Source organism: Etheostoma cragini, chromosome 12, assembly GCF_013103735.1.
Source record: "Etheostoma cragini isolate CJK2018 chromosome 12, CSU_Ecrag_1.0, whole genome shotgun sequence".
In the NCBI taxonomy this organism is placed as follows: Eukaryota; Metazoa; Chordata; class Actinopteri; order Perciformes; family Percidae; genus Etheostoma; species Etheostoma cragini.
In genome coordinates, this window is record NC_048418.1 from 16657928 (window position 1) to 16676989 (window position 19062).

The window sequence follows — 19062 nt, forward strand, 5'->3', positions numbered from 1 at the left end:
TAAACTTCTTAAAGCTTAAAGCATTGGATGTTTACGCATGCAGTGAATATAAAACTTCATATTCAAACTTCAATAAAGTCGATATTCAATTAACATGCGATCTGAAAGAGTATATGACACACATTAAATAATAATAAAATGTAACTATTATTTTTGTTGCCTACTGATAGTTTACTCTAGCCTACTTAATGGGTCCCACATGATTCCACAATTCTTGTCTACATCTCACTCTTTTTTTCTTCATGTTAAGACCTGGGAGGTCTGGTGCATAACAAAAGTACTATTAATACATTATGTAAAAAGTTGCATGTGACATAAGTGTAATGTGAATAACATTACAGCCAACCATATTGTTGCAATGCAGCTTCCAGCCACCAGCGGCAGCACTGAGCGCCGTGATGACATGAGCAGCGCTTTAACCTATTCCTTGGATTTTATGTGGTTGATTGACTAGCTAGCTAGCTAGCTAAATTACTCGCATGTTATTGGAACAAGATGGGGGTTTCTTCTTTTTTCCAGGAAATAATGCGATGCTTGCTTTACTTCTGGTGAGTTTCTTTAAAACTCTTCTGTTAAGTATGAATTAACGTTAACGCACTGAAGGTGTGACATGGATGGGTAATTCAGGTAGCCAACTTAGCTAACGTCAATGTCAATGCGCTTTTACCGTTACAGGGCTAACGTTAACTACTTCCCCTTTAAATTAACGTTAACGTTACCTAACGTCATATCTTGCCAAACTAGCTACCGACTTCTATTGTTATGATAGTCTTTCAAATTTTGTAAGTCCTCCCTGCCATTAAAAACTAAAATCTCAACTAACCTAGCTAGCAATTCGCTAACGCTATAGCACCTACCTACCCATGACATTTACCCATATTTCGCCGAACGCTAACATTAGCTTACCTGTCAACATTAGCAAATGTAACAAATTAGCTAACGTTAGCAGAGTTGTGCACTACCCTTACAGTCATGATCAATATTTTAGCTACTCTGTAACCAATAATCAATAACCTTACTGTGTTATTAAAGTTAAAGATTAAGCTAAACTAGGAAAGAATAATGATTTCAGAAATCAAATAAGAAAACCTTAATGTCATTAACAAGGCAATGGAAATATGTTTTTGATGTGGCTCACAAGTAAAAACACACAGTACACATGGAGTAACGTTGCTTTTTTTCTCAATGCAGCGATTCATCATTTTGTCTGTAAAATGTCAGGGCATGTTAAAAAACGCCAGCTACTTCACACAGGCCAAATGTCATCTATAAATGTCTTGTTTTGTTAAAGATTCAGTCCAAAACCCAAATATCATTATTATCAATTATGACAAAGAAAAGCATCAAATTCTCACATTTAAGAGGCTGGAACCAGCAAATGTTTGGTTTGCTTTAAAAATGATTTATGAAAATGAATAAAAGACGATGTCATGTTAAAATGGATTAATCTAAGCAATAATTGGGAGGTTAATCAATACTGGAAATAATCTTTAGATGCAGCCAACGTCATCTGTAAATATATTAATCATTTGTTTCCATTTCTTTTTTAGCGGACGGTGCCAACTCAAATCCTGGAGAAAATTCACATCACAGCTTCATGTTGTGAGTAAATTCTGATTCAGACTTCATAAGCAGCATGTTGAGAAAGCAACCACTAGAGGCTGCACTAGCAAAGATACAGAAACAAAGATCAATAATGAGAGCGAGAGAGAAAGGGGGAGGAAGAGGAATGAATGGAGAAACAACAAAATAGAGATGGTGATAAGATAGCATGCAGCTGAGTACAGCAAGGCAGAGTGGCAGAGTGTAGACATAGTAGGAGTGAGCATCGCACCAGCTGACAACCTGAGAGAGAGACAGAGAGAGAGAGAGAGAGAGAGAGAGAGAGAGAGAGAGAGAGAGAGAGAGAGAGAGAGAGAGCGTGAGGCTCAGCACTCAACCACGTTGCCTGTTCTCATATTTCCCTCTGCAGCTGTGTGAGGCAGAGTGAGCGGCGGGGAGGAGAGAGCACATCTGAGTCTCGGGGTAACAGCAGGACCACATACCACTTGGCCCGAGAGATCGATGCATTTATGCCAAGCCACACAGGAAGGGTGAGTGGCCCGTAGGACGTCCGTGTACTGTCGCAAGAGTGAAGAGAGAGAGAGGCAAGAAGATTATCCAAGGCCAATTTAAAGGCTTTCAGCTGGTCACTCGGAGCAGGTGAGTTAACTTGTGCCTGTGTGGAAAGGGGACGGATGTTCGGCAGGTGCATTCAGCTTGGGATAAGAGTGTGTATGGTGTGCAAGCCCTGTATCTTTACTCATTCACAGTCGGATATTTATTTGCCTTTGTGTTTGTGCTGTGGGTCTCATGTTTTTTCAGTTTTAGATTGAGCATCACTCGCAAGACAGTGTGCATATATGGTCACAGCTAAGTGATTAATGAGGGAACCTCGGTATCAATCAACCCGTTATCATGCTGAGCAGAGAGGAACACAACAATAGCTGCTTAATTACCCCTTCCTCCTGGTTTGTGTGTCCATGTGCGTGTGAGGATACTATTGTAGTAAAAGTGCATACGTGTGTGTTGTGGAAGATGTTTTGTTACAAAAGGTGAAATGTGTCTGAATTGCATTGCTTAATAGAGTCATTATAAAAGCTTACTTTGAGAAAATTCATTGGGAGTACTTGATGGATAGATTGCAAGGCAATTTGTCCCAACTGACATGGGAAGGATATGTGCTTCCAGCCAGTTGTATATTCTTGAGCTAGACAAAGTTATTGTGAGAATTAGAGGATTTTCTTCTTCTGGGTATGGAATAGACTGGTTGTTAAAGGAAAATACAATTTTGTAATGTTATATTGTTTACTTAATTTTCTAAAAATTATCTTGAATTTTTAACTGAAGTATGACGACGCTGTGGCACCTTTTTAAGCATGTTCAGATCTGAGTTACCTGTGAACATAGTTGTAATAGTTTTCAAAGTTGTCCCCATCTGATGGATTAATATATGCATGGAGAAATGGTGAATTGTGTTTTCCTTTTTTTCATTAGTGTCTGTTGTGATCAGTACTCTTTCTTTTTTTTCTGAAGTTGTAAGTCGTTTTGCAGTGTTAAAATCTTTGTTTGTTTTCAAGTTCCATTAACTGCCTTTCCTGCACACATTATCTGTGTTTCCGCTGTAATGACTGATTATTAGCTATGATGACATTTAGAAAGTCGGTCTATATATGCACCATCTCTCCATGTGTTCTCATGTTGGACACGGTTCGGAAATACCATGCAATGCTCAAAATATACCATCATCCATCTGTATGCGTCCCCTTCAGTCCCCCCCCCCCCTCGCATAACTCTCCTCCCTTCCCCCCCCTCTGTCACCCCACTTCTGCTTCCGTCTTTCCCTCCATGTCATCTTGTGAAGGTTATTTCCATATATTGAGTTGGTTTAATTTGTCAAAGTCAGCCAGACATATTGTTCATGGTCACAGCAGGGGTACAGGTCGGATGGTTGGGGGGGGTATTAACACCAAATTGAAAGCTGTGTGGTGATTATATCCTGAGAAGAGGGAGAGAGTGATGGAGTGACAGAAAAGGCAGAAGCAGTGAAACACAAGCAGAGAGAAATCCACCAATTCAGTTTCCCTGTAAACAGAGAAGCTGAGCAGTTAATTTCTCTGTGTGTGTGTGTGTGTGTGTGTGTGTGGAGGCTCGAGGTTATCGGTCTCTGGATTTATTATATCTCGCACAGAGCTTGCCACTCTCCCATGTGGATCCTCTGTCATTAAGCTGAGACACCCAACTCAGAGAGATCCCGTTCTCTCTCCGTCTCTCTTTCTCTCCACACTCGTTTTGTCTTTTTCAGCGCGTCTTTGTAGTTTAAAGTCATTTATCCATTACTCAGTCTCTGCCTCTCTTTCTGACACACATACAGTATACGCAAACACACAAAGTGTAACTGCATTTGTGGAAGCTTCTGCTCATAAAACATGCATCTCTGATTGAATGTAGAAGGAGTGTGCAGAACTCATGTGATATTCAAATTAAATACAGATTGCTATACTAATGCTCTATATGATATTTTTTACCGTATGTAATGGTGAAGCGAGAGATCCTGTCCTTTAAAAAAAAAAAAAAAGACTTTGAAAGACTTCTCTGGGACATGCATGACAGTTTAACTGCGTCTGCCGGATTTATGGATATGTCATAGTGTTGCTACTTTACTGACTAGAACAAATCCCAAAAGGATTTTTTATTTGTTGCAAGTCTGTGTTTAGTGGTTAACAGGGTGCCACGCTAGCTGGTAGATGCCCAATTTTACTAGCCACTTATATTTTTTACCAGCCACTTTTTCCTTAATTCAGATTTATAAAGAAAGTGCACATCATATTTTGAATTGCTTCCAAACATTATTTTTTATTATTAATACACATTTTAGCTCCAAGGTTTTAAGACATTGCCAACAATTGATACATGTGCTTAGAGGTGAAGAGATGGGAAAGTTTTTTTTTTACCATTTTCAGAGTTGATGATGATCTACAGCAACCATGGTTACTAAACATTTTCACCCCTGAACATATTTCTCAAGCCCAAAACAGCGTTTTTATGGCATACTTAAAAAAATATACACAGGTTTGGATTAAAAACACATTCTTCATTGTAGATGGATACAAAGATAATCATCCTGTTATCCTCGAATTAACTGAAATTTCAATCCACATGGTGGTGCTAGAGAGAATATCAGGTGATCACTAAAGCCAGTAGGATTTATCTGCTGGGTACCATAAATGTTTGTACACTCTCTGTAACGACGCGTAGGTACAACAATTCCGTTATTTTGGCATTTCAATGTTTTAATTACGAAGCAGCAAAATCCGTAAATGTTGGGGATTCATTAGCAGTAACGTGACGTGACTCAGTGCATTATTGTTACTTAGCAACAGCACTCTTTGACAAAAGCTGTTACAAGGAATGTTTTACAATCCACCCGCCACTGTGACAGGTGTACAAGGCAAAGTCACCCGCCACTTTGAAAAAGGACCCACCATTGGCTGGTGGTGGGTGCTAATTTCCTACCCTGGTGTTTAATAGGGCTGTAATCAACCAAAGAAAATCTTGGTCGACTAAAGTCCTGAAATTTCATCTTAAAATCAACTTGGGGGGGGTGCGGAGGGGCGGAAAAAAAACATTAGATTAATTAACTGTACTGTCCCGCAGTACTTGTCCTTGTAGGCTATTGGCAGTTTACTAAATCGTTTTTTACCTAATTATTTTGCACTGAAATGACATCGTCTGTCGGCTCTGACGGAGCGGCTGAACATGGAGCTCGGCTTTGCGGCTCAGACACGAATAGACTATTAATTTAAAGCTTTTACTCTTAAACACAGAAGGCACGTCTACTTAAATATATGCTGCATATTTAAACATGTCTGTGGTCAAGCTCAGTGCCTCTCTGTGTTGTATAGTCCATGCATGATGGTGTGGCGTGCTGGTGCTGGATAATAACAAGTTCTTATAACCTCAGCCCTCCACAACAGCAATGGGCCTCACATCCTGAGCAATAAAGTCAACAATTCCTTGAATTCCTGATATTATTTTTGCGTTGGGATGGGAGAAGCTTAACATCCAGCGTGGTGTGGGTGTGTCTGGCGGACGCTACCGTTGTTGCGTGTGGATGCGCCGGTAGTTATAAAATGATTATTAGAATATGAAATATGCCAATTCTGATATGTTCAGATAGCCTACTCAAAACAGACAGGGCAACCTAACGCAGAAAAGTTAGCTTCCCGTTTTTTGGTGATGTGCCATCTTTGTAGTCGAGCTGCAATATGCAAACTGTTACTTGCAAACTTTGCATTCAACTTTTTCCCGCTATCTATTTTTGTAAAATGCTGCCACACTGGCGATGTCTTTGACATGGTTGAGGAGGACTGACTGTAAATTAAACACTCACAATTAAATAAATATTCAGCAAACCACTAAACAAAGGCTTTCTAGTTCTTTCTTCAATCTGTTCTCAGTGGGTTGGGCTAATCTACTGGGCTAAAAACAAGGGGGGTGTTCTGTAGACAGACTGTTCCCTGTGAAACAGGGTTGCTCTGAAAACACCTCCATTAGCAATTAGTGCTTTCCACCCCTAGAACGTAACGGCCTATGCTTCCACCTGAGGAAATAACACGGCAAAAAATCGACCAATCAGAATTTTGGTCGAGCCAGAACGTATCGACCAATAAATCGACTAGCCGACTGGGAGATTACAGCCCTAGTGGTTAAATTGCAATGTCTTTTTCTCTAAATTGTTTGAGGAGCAGGCGGTTTCTGTTGAACCTTCTCACAGTCCCACTCTGTCAGGATTAGCTCCACTATTTTCCATACACCAAATGTTTCCAAACCGTTCACATTTATTCCGGTGCCAATGGGCAGCTTAACAAGATTGCAATCGTCTATGTAGTAATTAATAATTTACATAATACCTCATTCTGGGGGAATTTTATTTTTCCCTGCGCCAGTGTTAATTGTGTTAGCTAAGCTACCGTCATTACTTATCATTAGGACGACAGTTAAATGTGGGCATATTCAGCCCTCATTAGAGACTGCGTCATCCATCAGATACTGCACAGATTTAAACACAGTAGCAGATAAGAAACTGCAGTAAAAGGACAAAAATCTTTTTGTTCATCTTTTACTCGCAATTCAAACACTCATATCCATCACACAAGCACAGTTTCTTTTCTTTGCCATATAGATTAGCCCTCTTATGGTTGAGATAAAGACATGTGGGATTTGTATGGATATATACAATTATGTTATGTGAAAACAATTCTTGTAATTTTTTTGTGCATACATCGTTCATTTCTACTTGTACAGTACTATTTATATATCACAGATATTAAGTACTGCATTTACAAGATTTAGAGGGAGCAATGGACAGCATTTTCTTGTCTTTCCAACTAAACTTTTCAAGAAGCAGCTGAGCAGCTAAAGAAAGGATGTATTACTCTGTTAAATTTGTTGGGACTACAGTGTATATTCAGAGGCTTGCAGGAGAGCACACATATCTGACAACTCACCTGCCAAGTTTTATTTTGGCCTGTCGACAGGTGTATGTTAATTAGGGACAGCTGATGTGGTCTGCCATCACTGATAGTTCTCATTTTGAACGGTGAAAGAAACACTTAGCGATGGCTAAAAATAGGAAGCTGCTACATGAATGTTTTGTACACTGCTCTTTGCTAATAAAAAAAGTAGAGATAACTGCACCATTACAGTCATACCTTAGCAAACCTGTGTATTGTGCCAAACTGGATGCTAAAACATTTTCATTGGTTTCTTTTAGCCGCTGCTGATGCATTAAAATATGCCTGAACCCTGATACTTGGGATCAGTTGGAGACATCCCTAGTTCTTATCACTGTGTTTCACCACCGCATAAAAACTGTAATGCAAAACACTGAAAACTGATTTGGTTTCCCAACAGCATTTTCATGCTGACCTACAGTATATTTTAATTGTTGGATTTAAATTTTAAGATTTACTAGATTTACCTTAGACCACTGAAGCCTATATCTTCCCCACAAAGTACTTTCTTACCAGAGGACTGATGAATGTACCAATTATGATGATCTTATCAGTACACTCGTCTGTCTTACAGCCTTTGGTTTCACACAGCGCAGTATGTGAGCGTCCCTTTCCTCTCTAATAAAAAAATAACAGATGAAGAAAAACAGTTGCACTGTGACAGACGGGTTGATGTAACAGCAAGGATGCAGTATTTGCTGGTTGGCATTGCCTGATCTGGCAAGATGTTGTAAATTTCACATACACAGCCCCCCAACGGTGTAGAGTGACAGTGCTGAGAGTGGGAAAAGCAGGAATCGATAACAGAATGTCCAAGAAAGCAGGTCTCGGCTATATTCTGAACCACTGACTAAGGACATTTGTATTTTCAAACTGTTTTGATGCTGTCTGATTTAACCACTCAATAGATCATGCTGTAAAACTGGTCGGAGGTGCTCCAAAAAAAGATGTGTACTGTATATCACAAATGATTTATTGAAGCAGGACAGGGGCTTGGATTGGTTTTCAAGCCTCTCGGGAGCTTTGTTTTACCGTGTCTTAAACAGCGAGCGGAGAGAAGGAAAATGATGAAGCTCATAGGATCATAAAATGTGAGGAGAAATGTGAACTGCCCACTTGAAATAATGGAGGAAATGCGTGTAAGATAGGAGAGCTTTAAAGTCTTTTTCTTCTGCTTTCCATCCAGTACCTGTGAGGTAAATTTCCCAAATGAGACGACATAGTTGAACTGATCCAAACCTCTGATTTATATCATATCATGGAGCACTGTAGAGACATATTCACCTTGATCTTTATTTCAATCTGTGAATTCACAGACATCTACAGTACACTGGTTCTTTTGCCGCTGTGCTTCAAACAAAATCCAAAGAGGTCGGAGTTCAAAGTTCTTGTGGGGTAAGTCTCCCCATTTCCGGGATCCATGGCATGTGGTTTGGCATTAAGAAGTACCTTCCACAGCCAGCATGTGCTGTATTTTATTTACAAGTGGCTGCCTTATGAATCTTGTGGGGGATGCGCTTGAGAGGTTTTTATTCCCCATCTTTGAGTCCTCCCCAGCGCTTAGAGAAGCCAGGCCGTGTTAATGATCCTCCCTAGCTAAGGAGCTTGAATCCAAACTGGAATTCTTCCACTTGAACTGCTATTTAACATTTGGTGTTCTTCTCCCTTTCATGTCTGTCTTTCTCAGTCTATTTCCCTCCTTCTGCAAACCCCCCCCCCCCCCCCCCAACACACATTTTTTCATCTCCTTCTTTATCTTTAGCACTCTCTTTCCTCCTTTTCCCCCCTGAGTGTAGCACTGGGAAATAGTCTGTAAAGGTCTTCAGTCTTTTTCAACCTCTTCTTCAGACGTGTTTTTTCAAGATATTTACTGCACAGTGCAGAGTCCCTGGGTACCCGAGTGTACGTGTGTGTTTTAATGTGCGTATTTTCGTGTTTGTGCACATTGTTGGTTGTATGTCCTGCGAGAAAAGGAAGTGTTCCTGGTGACCTCTGATTCTAGTTGCTTTTTCGCCTACTGTGAAGTAAAAAGCTTAAATTTTAGACGTGAGCCCCCTCCAGGCACCCTGTGAAGGATGTTCAGATGTATACAAACAAGGCGGCTCAAGAGACACCTTTAGCTGAAGGGTAAATATGCTTTAGCTCTGTTTACACAACAACTGTGCTGCATTTAGAGGCAGGCGATGTTTGATACCTAGCTGACTGGGGATTATCTGAAGCTGTAAAGTCCAGGCTACTACACTTTATCATTTTGATGCTTATCTAAATGCTTGCTTCATGTGAACTTTATTTAGGAAGGGAAGTCACTCTGCACACACGGAGGGGGGAAAAAATCCTCCAAACTGTACCCTGAATACATGAACATAAGTAAAGGTCCACTGTGTTCTGTTACAATGTGTCTAATTTGCATTTTTTGAGATTTGGTTTAATTTGCAAAGTCTCATTGATGGATGAAAAAGGTTAAAGAATTATAATAACGTTTTTTTTGTGGAGTGAGGAACGTTGCCTAAATTATGGAGCTTGTAAAGCTCTTTAAACTTGACATTGTGGGCTTTCAAATCCAGTTTGAACTGCAGATATTGAACTGATAAAGAAGTATCAGCAATAGGAAATGATAACACTTAGAAGATAGGTTCCTTTCAACTAACTAACTAAGGAGAGAGGGGGGTTTCTCCTAATAGTTTCCCCCTCTGTTACAGACAAATGGCAGACAGGGCTAAATACTAGGTTTTTACTTCTGCAACCAAATGATCTGATTGGATTAATAATCAGTGTAGGAGTTCTGATATTAACGTGAAATAAATAAACATATATATTTACTTTGTTTTTAGAAGGCTCACACTGCATGCTGGCTGCACTAACCCTGATTAACCTTTCAAACTAAAACACACTTAAAAGTTTAAAATGAGAGACAACCTGACATTTTCCTTTCCGGTGTGTTGGAGACTCTTGAGTGAGCAAAGACGTCTTGTTGATGTTTCAAGGACATCATCCACAGTCAGCGAGAAGAAGGAAGACGAGAACATCGTAGTGCGGAAAGACTCTCAGCCAAGTCTGTTTTTATATCTTTTGGGGTAAGTCTAACTCAAGGTTCGAAGTAGTTTGAGACAAATCCCAAGTCCTTTCTAGCCAATTTGAGTCTTTATAAGCAAATTGCAAATCAACTGCAAGACTCTTAGGTCTCTGAATGCTGATCAATAAAACACATTGAACCTTTTCCTTTCAAAGCTATTATTAGTTGAGTGTAAAAGTCGACACATTATAACTCAAAGTTCACTTACTAGCCCCAGAAAAAGTCAAAATCTTTTATTAAAACTGTTAATAGATTTTTTTTTTAAATATTGTAGTCAAAAGCATGTACTTTCAATGTCCGGGCTAAATTAAATATTCAAGGTTGTGGTTTTGGAAGGCCATCCTGTTGCTATTTTAGTACTTTTCTGTGAGTTTTTCTAGGGAGACTTTGAGTCTTGAATATCTTTGCTTTAAAGTCTCAAGTGCAAGTCTCTAATGTTGTAGCTCTATCTGTATCTAATGTGTTTGCTTCAGTAGTTTGTTTAGATGGAGGTTTGATGCTGATTTGGACAACCGAGAATGAATTCAAACGGCTGGATGAGATGTGGCTTGAGGAAGTTGTAAAGCAAACTTCATAATACTTGAATTATTAATAGTCGAGTTTTTGACAACTTCTAGCTTTCCTGACTCTGATGAATGGGATGCGGATGCTGACAGGCTACGCAGACAGTGGTGCAGGTTCTCTGCACAACATTGTTAACCACACACGTCATACCATGGATATTAAAACTACAGCAAAAAGGCATCTTTATCCAATACATCCATTTAGTAGATTCTCATAATCTCTGCTGATGCGCCGTCCTGTTCCCACATTTACTCCTGCTGTCGGTACTAGGTTCCAGTTTCATTTTGGTGATAAAAGAGGGATATTTCTTGCTCCAGGATACTGACTAATTGGACACATTTTAAATGAAACATAGCTACAACAAACCTATCAAACCAGCACCTTCATACACCAGTTAATTGCACATGTGATTAAGAACTAAGAAAGCGATTCATCTCTGTGAACTTTCCATCTGTCTGCCATTTACCAGAGTGGTGTCATTAACTTAATTTGTCCTTAGCTCATACAAAAAGCCATTCACATTCGTAGCACACACTGAGCAATTATAACTGCTTCAGTTGTCCCATTTGCATACTTCCATATAATGTGCATTCTGATAGATTAGATTTTCCACTTAATATGCATAGCGAAATTGTTATTGGTTGGTTTGCACAAAATATACCTGATAATTGGCTCGACTGAGAAAACAGATTTTTGCTTAATGCCATGGGGCATGGATACCGATGTATTTCAATCAATAATTCTGTGTTGTTGCACTAAAACAATCTGAACTGAAAATGCATGTACATTTCATCTTTTCCAAAGGTTGAAGCAGTGTCTTTTGGCCACATATCCACCTCTGTCATTATTAGGTTACGTAATAGGGCCAGGGGGTTCTGTATTGTTAACATCAGAGAGGACCTTAAAACCAGCCAACACAAAGCGAGCATTTCTAAAGGGATGTTATATTCATGCTATGTAAAGGCCACATCGGGGAAAGAACATTCAGATAATGCAGGAATGGTTGGAGGTTGACTTTGAAGCCATGTGCTGTGTGCAGATATAATGGACAATATCAGGCAGGTAGGTATTACTGATACAACTTTACTCAAAAAAAAAAGTTTTTTATTATTGCTTTGCTGGGACTTGAAAGGGATATATAAAAGGAATGTCATTATGCCATTGTGTCCCTTTTCTGATGAGATCTGTCAACTGAGTAGAGTTTGATAATATAATGAGTTTGTATACATGAGATGTTGCCATGGCCAGGGGTTTCTAATGGATTGTAGACAATTAAAGACGATTGTCCCCTGCCTCTGAATACACTTTTGCAGATGCTGCAGTGGAGGCTTCTACAACTGCTGTACTGTATTTTAATTTTAATATTCGTTTCCATGACATTAACCAATGCACTATCCTGGTTCTTACACAGAAACATACTCTGCATTTTGTTTGTTGTTTTGTTGCAGCCCAAAACCTAGGGAATATTACACATACTCTGCAAACTTTTCATTGATCTCTCCAAATCAATATCTATCCCTTTTATAGAGTGATGAGACATTTCTCAACCTACTTTTATAGGACCGAGCTGGGTCGGAAATCCAATAATGTCGGATGCAGTATTGTTCCCTTTGCACACCATTTTTTTTAAATTAAGTCAGGCGTGATTTTGCCCTACACATAAAAGAATGATCTTAGTCCTTTTACACACAGTGAGGCATACATCCTATCAATTAAACACTAGTATTGCATCGGCACTCGGTATCGGTCGACACCAAAAAACCCAGGTAACAGTATCAGGACTGAAAAAGTCAGCTCGGGGAATCCCTAGACAAGACTGATTTTATCGGCAATGTATTTCAGCCACATAAGTCTGCATAGCTTAAATTAATAAACATGTTTTGGGTAAATGCAGTTACAGTGTTGGACAAAAACAGAACTGCTTAAAATCTTACCTATTGTTACATAAGAACACTTGGGGATCTTATAACAGGTGTTACGACAACAGTTTTTATTTTACAATAAGAAACTAGCCCTATTCACTATTAGTTGCAAACCTTTACAAATGCGCACAAACAACATTTACAGTCTTGTCGTTGCATAGGAAACAGACTTATTGGTACAGAGACTTGCAGAAGTGAAGGTAAATAAATTCTACTGTGCAAAAAGCAACCAAGCAAGGATAAAATGCTTGAAACAAAGCAAGAGCTCGCCAATAATTTCAACAGTTCATCTTGATAATAATACACTTTAGACATAATCGACCACAGTTCAGCAAACTAGACATGTTAATTAACTAAATAGTGTTTTTTTTTTAGCCACTAATCCAGACATTATGTATCATCAATCAGTACACTGCGGTTTAGGTCACAGGGATTCGTAGCACTTGTAGCACCGTTTTTCACGGCAGCAATTAATATATGCAGCAGTTGTCAAATACCTGTAGGGGGATCGCTGAGCATAGAACCACCACAATGCAGAGCTAGTTTTTCTGTTACCTCTACACCTCCAGAACAATTAAATAGTTGTAGTCTTAATTATTATGGTGGTATTTGAACACTTACTGTTTGAAACCGAATGACTACTGGGTCACAGGGCAGTAAGTACTGCTGTGCCACTGATTAAATTCACCCAATAATTAAGCAGACATCATTGATTCCCTGCAGAGAAATGGAGAAATGGAGAGAGAGAGAGTGTGTGTGAGAGACTCCCTGTCTGTCCCTGTGCTTCCTGTAGCCCCTGCAGCGGTGGGCCAGTCAGATATGCGTAATTTGGGAAATGAGCAGAAGTCAATTCCACTTAAACCGACAGTGTTGGATGGACACATCAATGTTACATGCATTGTTGACTCTCTTCATTTTCTTTCTCCCTGCCTACTCTGTGTAATTGACAGCGATCGAAGGGAATGAGAATGTGTGTCCTAGATTATAACCGTGTGTGTATGTGTGTGTGAGTGTAATGTGGCGTGTAAGAAGGTAAAACTAAACAAATATGCACTCCTACTGCTTATACAATTTAGGATGCTTCTGTAGGGCTGTGCGATATGGAAAAAATCCAATATCACAATGTTTTTGACCAAATATCTTGATATCGACACCGCAACGATATTGTAGTGTTGCCTATTGGTGCTTTCACAAAATATTGACTCAATGAGATTTTTGATAAATAATCATCAGTAATGTGGATATAATGACTACGTGGGTAGAGGCAAATACAGTCTGTTGAGTTCAGAAAATAACATAACTTAGCTGTAATGCAGACAATAAAACAAGGAAAATAAACCACTTATGCCATATTACAATATCACGATATCCAAAATTTAAGACGATATATAGTCTCATATCACAATATCGATATAATATCAATATATTGCCCTATTGCCCAGCTCTATGCTTGTGTACTTTTGCGTGTCTTTTTTTTCAAATGAATCTGCAGCTTTAAAAGTAGGGTGTAAAATAAGATGTATTTTACAGTACTGGTAAGAATCAATTACTATACTCTTAGCGTAAGGTCAGTTGATTAATCTCATGATTCATTCTTATGAGTTTAGTAATGCAATTGTATGCTTGTGTCAAATCCGGGTGGGCAGGTGGAGTACACACCACACCACCCTAAAAAGCAGAAAAAGCATGAGGTCGTTTCACTTTTGGTGCCAGTGTGTGTATTTTTGGTACTGTAGTTATCCTTTCACAGCTGGCTACCACAGCTGGTTACCAGAGCTGCTACAGCTAACAAATGTGTCGCCACAGTCAGATCCCAAGTAAAGAACCACTGTAAAATCAATGGCAGGAAATGAATAGATTCCACGGTTTGCCCCAGTTTTAAGTCTAGAATTACCGTCCATGGTTACAGTAAAGTAAAATTCCATTCGTTTTTTTGGAAAGACTAAGGTGAAATTCTACAGCTTTATATCATCAGTAGGATGACCACAACCACGTTAGAAAATTATATCAAAGGTGCAAGATATCAAAATGTAAGGTAAGAAGTCAACCATTTCTCCCAAACATGCATTTTGGTAAGAAACATCCAATCATTGAGCTTACATTTCTCTTCCATACACCACTAATTGTGAGTGAAAGTGAAAGATTACACCAGAAACCCGATAGAACATTCAGCGGTTTAAATCAGGCCAATGTTGAGTTAATGTTGGATACATTTGGCGTACATAGAATTTTCTACAGCTCTAATTTGCTCTTCTGATTGACTTCTTCTTGTCATAACAATAGCAGGTGAGGCTCTTGATAGTAATTGCAGCCAACCACCATATTTTTTGGAGCTAAGTTTGAAATAATATCATTCAGACCTCTGAAGAAATAGCTCCAATGTATAACATTCCAAGGAAACATTTTTTTAATCGTCTCCAAGTGAGGAAGTATGCGCTTCTATGCAAGACCAATCAGTTGGGATTCCTGCACTCTCATCCTTAGAAGAAGTTATAACAAAGAATTGCAATAAAAGGGGTTTGACTTTTCAGAAAACGATTAGAAAAGAAGCTGTCTCATCTCAGAAACAAACAGCAAACTGTAATTTAAACCTACTTCAATAGACGGTAACTGGCTGATGCAGACACACAGTACACAACTCCCGTTAAATTAAATAACACTAATAACAGTAAAATAGCTGAACTTTCTAATAAATGCTGTGAGGCTAAAGGAACATTTATGCTCTGTGTCTGGGAGTGGGACAAAAATTTAAACATTCTGGAGGGAGATGATCAATAAAACCATGTTCATCTTGTCTGTGAACATTCCACTTGACCCCAAGATGATATTGCTGCACCTGTAGCCAACAAATCTGAAACCCCAAGAATTTATTGATTTTGCTATACTAGAGGCAAAAAGAACTCATCTGGTAGAAAATGGAGGCACCCGCATCTGGTGATGGATCAAGATCATGGCAGAATGTATGTCAGTGGAGAGATTAACATATATATTAAAACACAAATTGGGGGCATATGAGAAGTCTGGAAACAATTTGACCAGTTGATAAAAAAGGAGACATAAGGGAGCTTCTACAGCGGGTAAATGAGGGACAGGATTACTAAAATTCAAGTTGTAAAAAGTTGTAATTGCAATGAAAAATCAATTAAAACGTTGTTTAATAAAAATAATTTCATATCTAACAATACCCCATAGTAATCTATCTTGGCTTCTGTGAATGCTGATCTAAAATTGTAGGTTAAATGTCACATCCGGCTGCCATTGCAAAATATTCCAGCAGGGAACGGCCATCTAAACGGAAGCAGTTTAACAGCAGTGTTTCTGTTTAAAGTTGTCATTAAACTTTTGTCCACCGTCATGGATCATTGCTTAATTATGAACGCTTACAGCTGATCTTCTGTTAAGTAAAGCCGGGTATTACTGTTAAATTAACAATTATGAGGAGATTGAATGTTGTGGAGTCGGTCAGAGTGAGAGCGGATGTCAAAGCTTTTGTGGTTTTAAAATGGTAAATTGCCTCTTTCAGACTGTGGAGACATTCAAGAGACAAGGTTAATAAACTGCCTCCCAATGACAGCAGACTTTTTTGTAAAGCAACCACACGTGACGAGTTGCTATCGAGTTCACAGAGATCTTCTGACGTTATAATTTTTTTGTGTGTCATGTGTGTTCTCCTGAGCAGCTGTTTAGCTGTGGTTAGCTGATCTGCTTGACTACATTGTTGAAGAATGGCTTGTGCCATCACGTCATGAAGGATTTAATCATTCTGCTGAGATTCTCATTTGCTTCTACTCTGTGTGTCTCTATTGTGTAGCAACAGTGTCGTCCTGACTATATTAACAACAACGAAAAGGTTATCGTGCACAATGGGGAAAAGTTATGTTATACTGCTTTATTTTTTATACTGAAAATATGCATTCTTGTAGGTGATGTGCTTTTTTGAGGTCACATGTTCTTGTGAATACATCTTCAACTCATTAAGATAACAGGTCACTCCGCAACAAGCAGAAAAGTTCATGAAATCGTGAGGTGACAAATGGAAACGCTGTACATAATGTACAAGTGTTTTTCTGGTAGTCTATGCTTGAAAGGGAAGCTAAAGCTGGGTGGAAATGAGTTTTCTTGGGTTGGAAAATCTTTTGTTCTCATTCCTGGTGGCTGTGAGCGATAACAATGTCTCACTGGTGTTGCACACAGAGCTCATGTTCGGTTTTGTAGAAATTCTTTGGCACATCGCTGCACTAAGTCTTCGTAGTGCCGCCAGAATTTCAACCTTGAGGGTCATTCTCCTTCTGTCGGACATCACATCCATATAGACATCCATCAAATAATCCATCAAAGGTTTTTCACAATCTTGGCACAAGCTAAAAGAGTCTAACATGCAATTGTCTGTATCTACATGTACAGTATGTATTTTGAAAACTCTTGCATGCAGTATTCTAACCCGTATAAAAGAGAAATGGAAGACAGACCTTTTCTGTGCCATTTGTTTAATTGTTTTGAAACTACACATCCAATTATTAGGAGATGATGCTTTGTTGTACTAATGGATGTTTCAGGTGAAATGATTCATTTTGTTTTCGATAGGATCAACTGACCTGTGCGTGTGTGTGTGTGTGTGTGTGTGTGTGTGTGTGTGAACAAATTCTCTCCATGCCCTGCCTTCCTTGTAAAGACCATTCATTGGTTGGATGGATTTTAGGGTCGCTCTTTTGTGTGTGTCTTGACCAAAGGAGTCTGGCAGTGTTAATATTTCTCATTACAGGAGACTGTCCACCCAGAGAGAGGACACACAATGAAATCCTCTGTCCTTATTCTCTGTGTCCGTCTGTCTGTCCCGCACATTTCCTTCCATTCACCCACTCTTTCTCTTTCTTTGTCACACTTTACAGTCAGTTTTCAAGGCTTTTATTCTGTGGCCCAAAATTGGCAAAGAACATTGTTTCAATCAAGATGGTTGGACACAGATCACAACAGCTCATTGAAAAATCTTCCCCTGGCTTGTTAGTCTGTATGAAAAGCAAAGCTGAAATGTTTTTTTTATCTAATTATAAACTTGATCATAATTATTAGAAGGGCCCATAGACCATCATTGTGTCTGCGTTATATCATTTCAGTTCAAGACTTTATTTTTTATTATTTCTCAGTACAGTACAACCAGTTCTCTAATATGAATGCAAAAATAACCCCAACCAACAAGTCCTCCAACCTAAAGCAAAACACATTTTGTGTATCCTTGAGGTCTAACAAATGTGTTGAGTTCATTTCTATTCTAGTCATAACATATTTGCAAAGTATTTAAAATTTAAAAAATGTTAAAAATTATATTATATAGTTTAAAAGAAAGTTAGTGTATATCCACAACGTTCCACTTCAGGGATGGATTTGTTGTCGCCGTAAATTTTGCTGGATTTCCATTTCGTTCTGCTTTCTTTGTGTTGGAATTGTGAACTCTGATGATTTGATTGATTTATAAGTACTATGGTTAACTGCTCCTCATCAGGGTCAATCACGGCAAGCTAGACTATCTGTCCAATCATCCAAGTTTACTGTTGCACATATAAAACAACTTTTGAACGTACATGTTCCCCCAAAGCAAGTTCCCTCAATCCAATCATTCTTGGAACCATTGCAGGGATTTTTCCAGCTTCTTCCAAATTGCCAGTGTCAGATTGTGTCAAATTGTTTTAGAGTTTGAAATATCTTCAGGCTTAAAACAGTAATTCAGAGCTGAAATTCCGAGACATTCCTCCTTTAAACTACTGTTATCATCTCAGGCTTTATCGCAAACCTTAAATACGTTCCATTAAACAAAACTTTCTTTGGCTTTCAATGAAAACACCTGGCCTCAGTCTCTTGAAAGTGAAATAAAAAAGTTGTGAGTAGGCTTGGGCCAGTGTAAAAACGTTAGCCCCCAAATATATGTAACAAGCTAAGCTACAGCAACATGGCAAAATGAGTTTACCACATCAAAGCTATTTTTAAAAAAGAAATCCATGGACATTACATAGACCGGTTTGGTGGTGGTGTCACTGATCCTCAGCAGCTTCATTTCAGACCAGCAGAAAGTCTGCCGCACCTGAGTTAGGATCAAGTTTAGATCAAGTCAAGATCATCAAAAGTGTTAACTTCCTTGAAGACGGGTACTCTGTTGAAGTTTAAAACTATTGGATCTGCCCCTAGCCACTCTGGATCTGGCATAACCAATTGCTAACATTTGGTCGTGACATCGGCTTAACATCGCTAGCGTTAGCCCTAACCATCTCCTTCGCCACTGACAGGCCGGGCTGGAAAATCAAACGTTTCCCGAACCCTGTGTGGAGGAGGGTGGAGCCAGGCTACTTCCACACCACTTTATCGTTAAAAGAGCTAAGCTACACTGTAAACCCTAACAGTTGTACTAGCTCATAACTAATAAGCTCATCACAGTCAAATGTCGTTTTGCAGTTGA

At 39.0% G+C, this 19062-nt stretch overlaps 1 protein-coding gene across 4 annotated transcripts in view; it reads left to right on the plus strand.

The window, feature by feature from the left end:
- Window positions 1-436: 436 nt before the first annotated feature.
- Window positions 437-19062, plus strand: part of tnr (tenascin R (restrictin, janusin)) — a 185759-nt gene continuing 167133 nt past the window's right edge. Inside the window, exons 1-3 of one of the 4 annotated variants that reach the window (XM_034887208.1) lie at window positions 437-548; window positions 1551-1606; window positions 1973-2202. The gene's annotated coding sequence lies outside the window, so the exon portion shown is untranslated. The remainder of the gene's footprint in view (window positions 549-1550; window positions 1607-1972; window positions 2203-19062) is intronic. The other 3 variants (XM_034887210.1, XM_034887211.1, XM_034887212.1) reach the window with 3 other exon arrangements.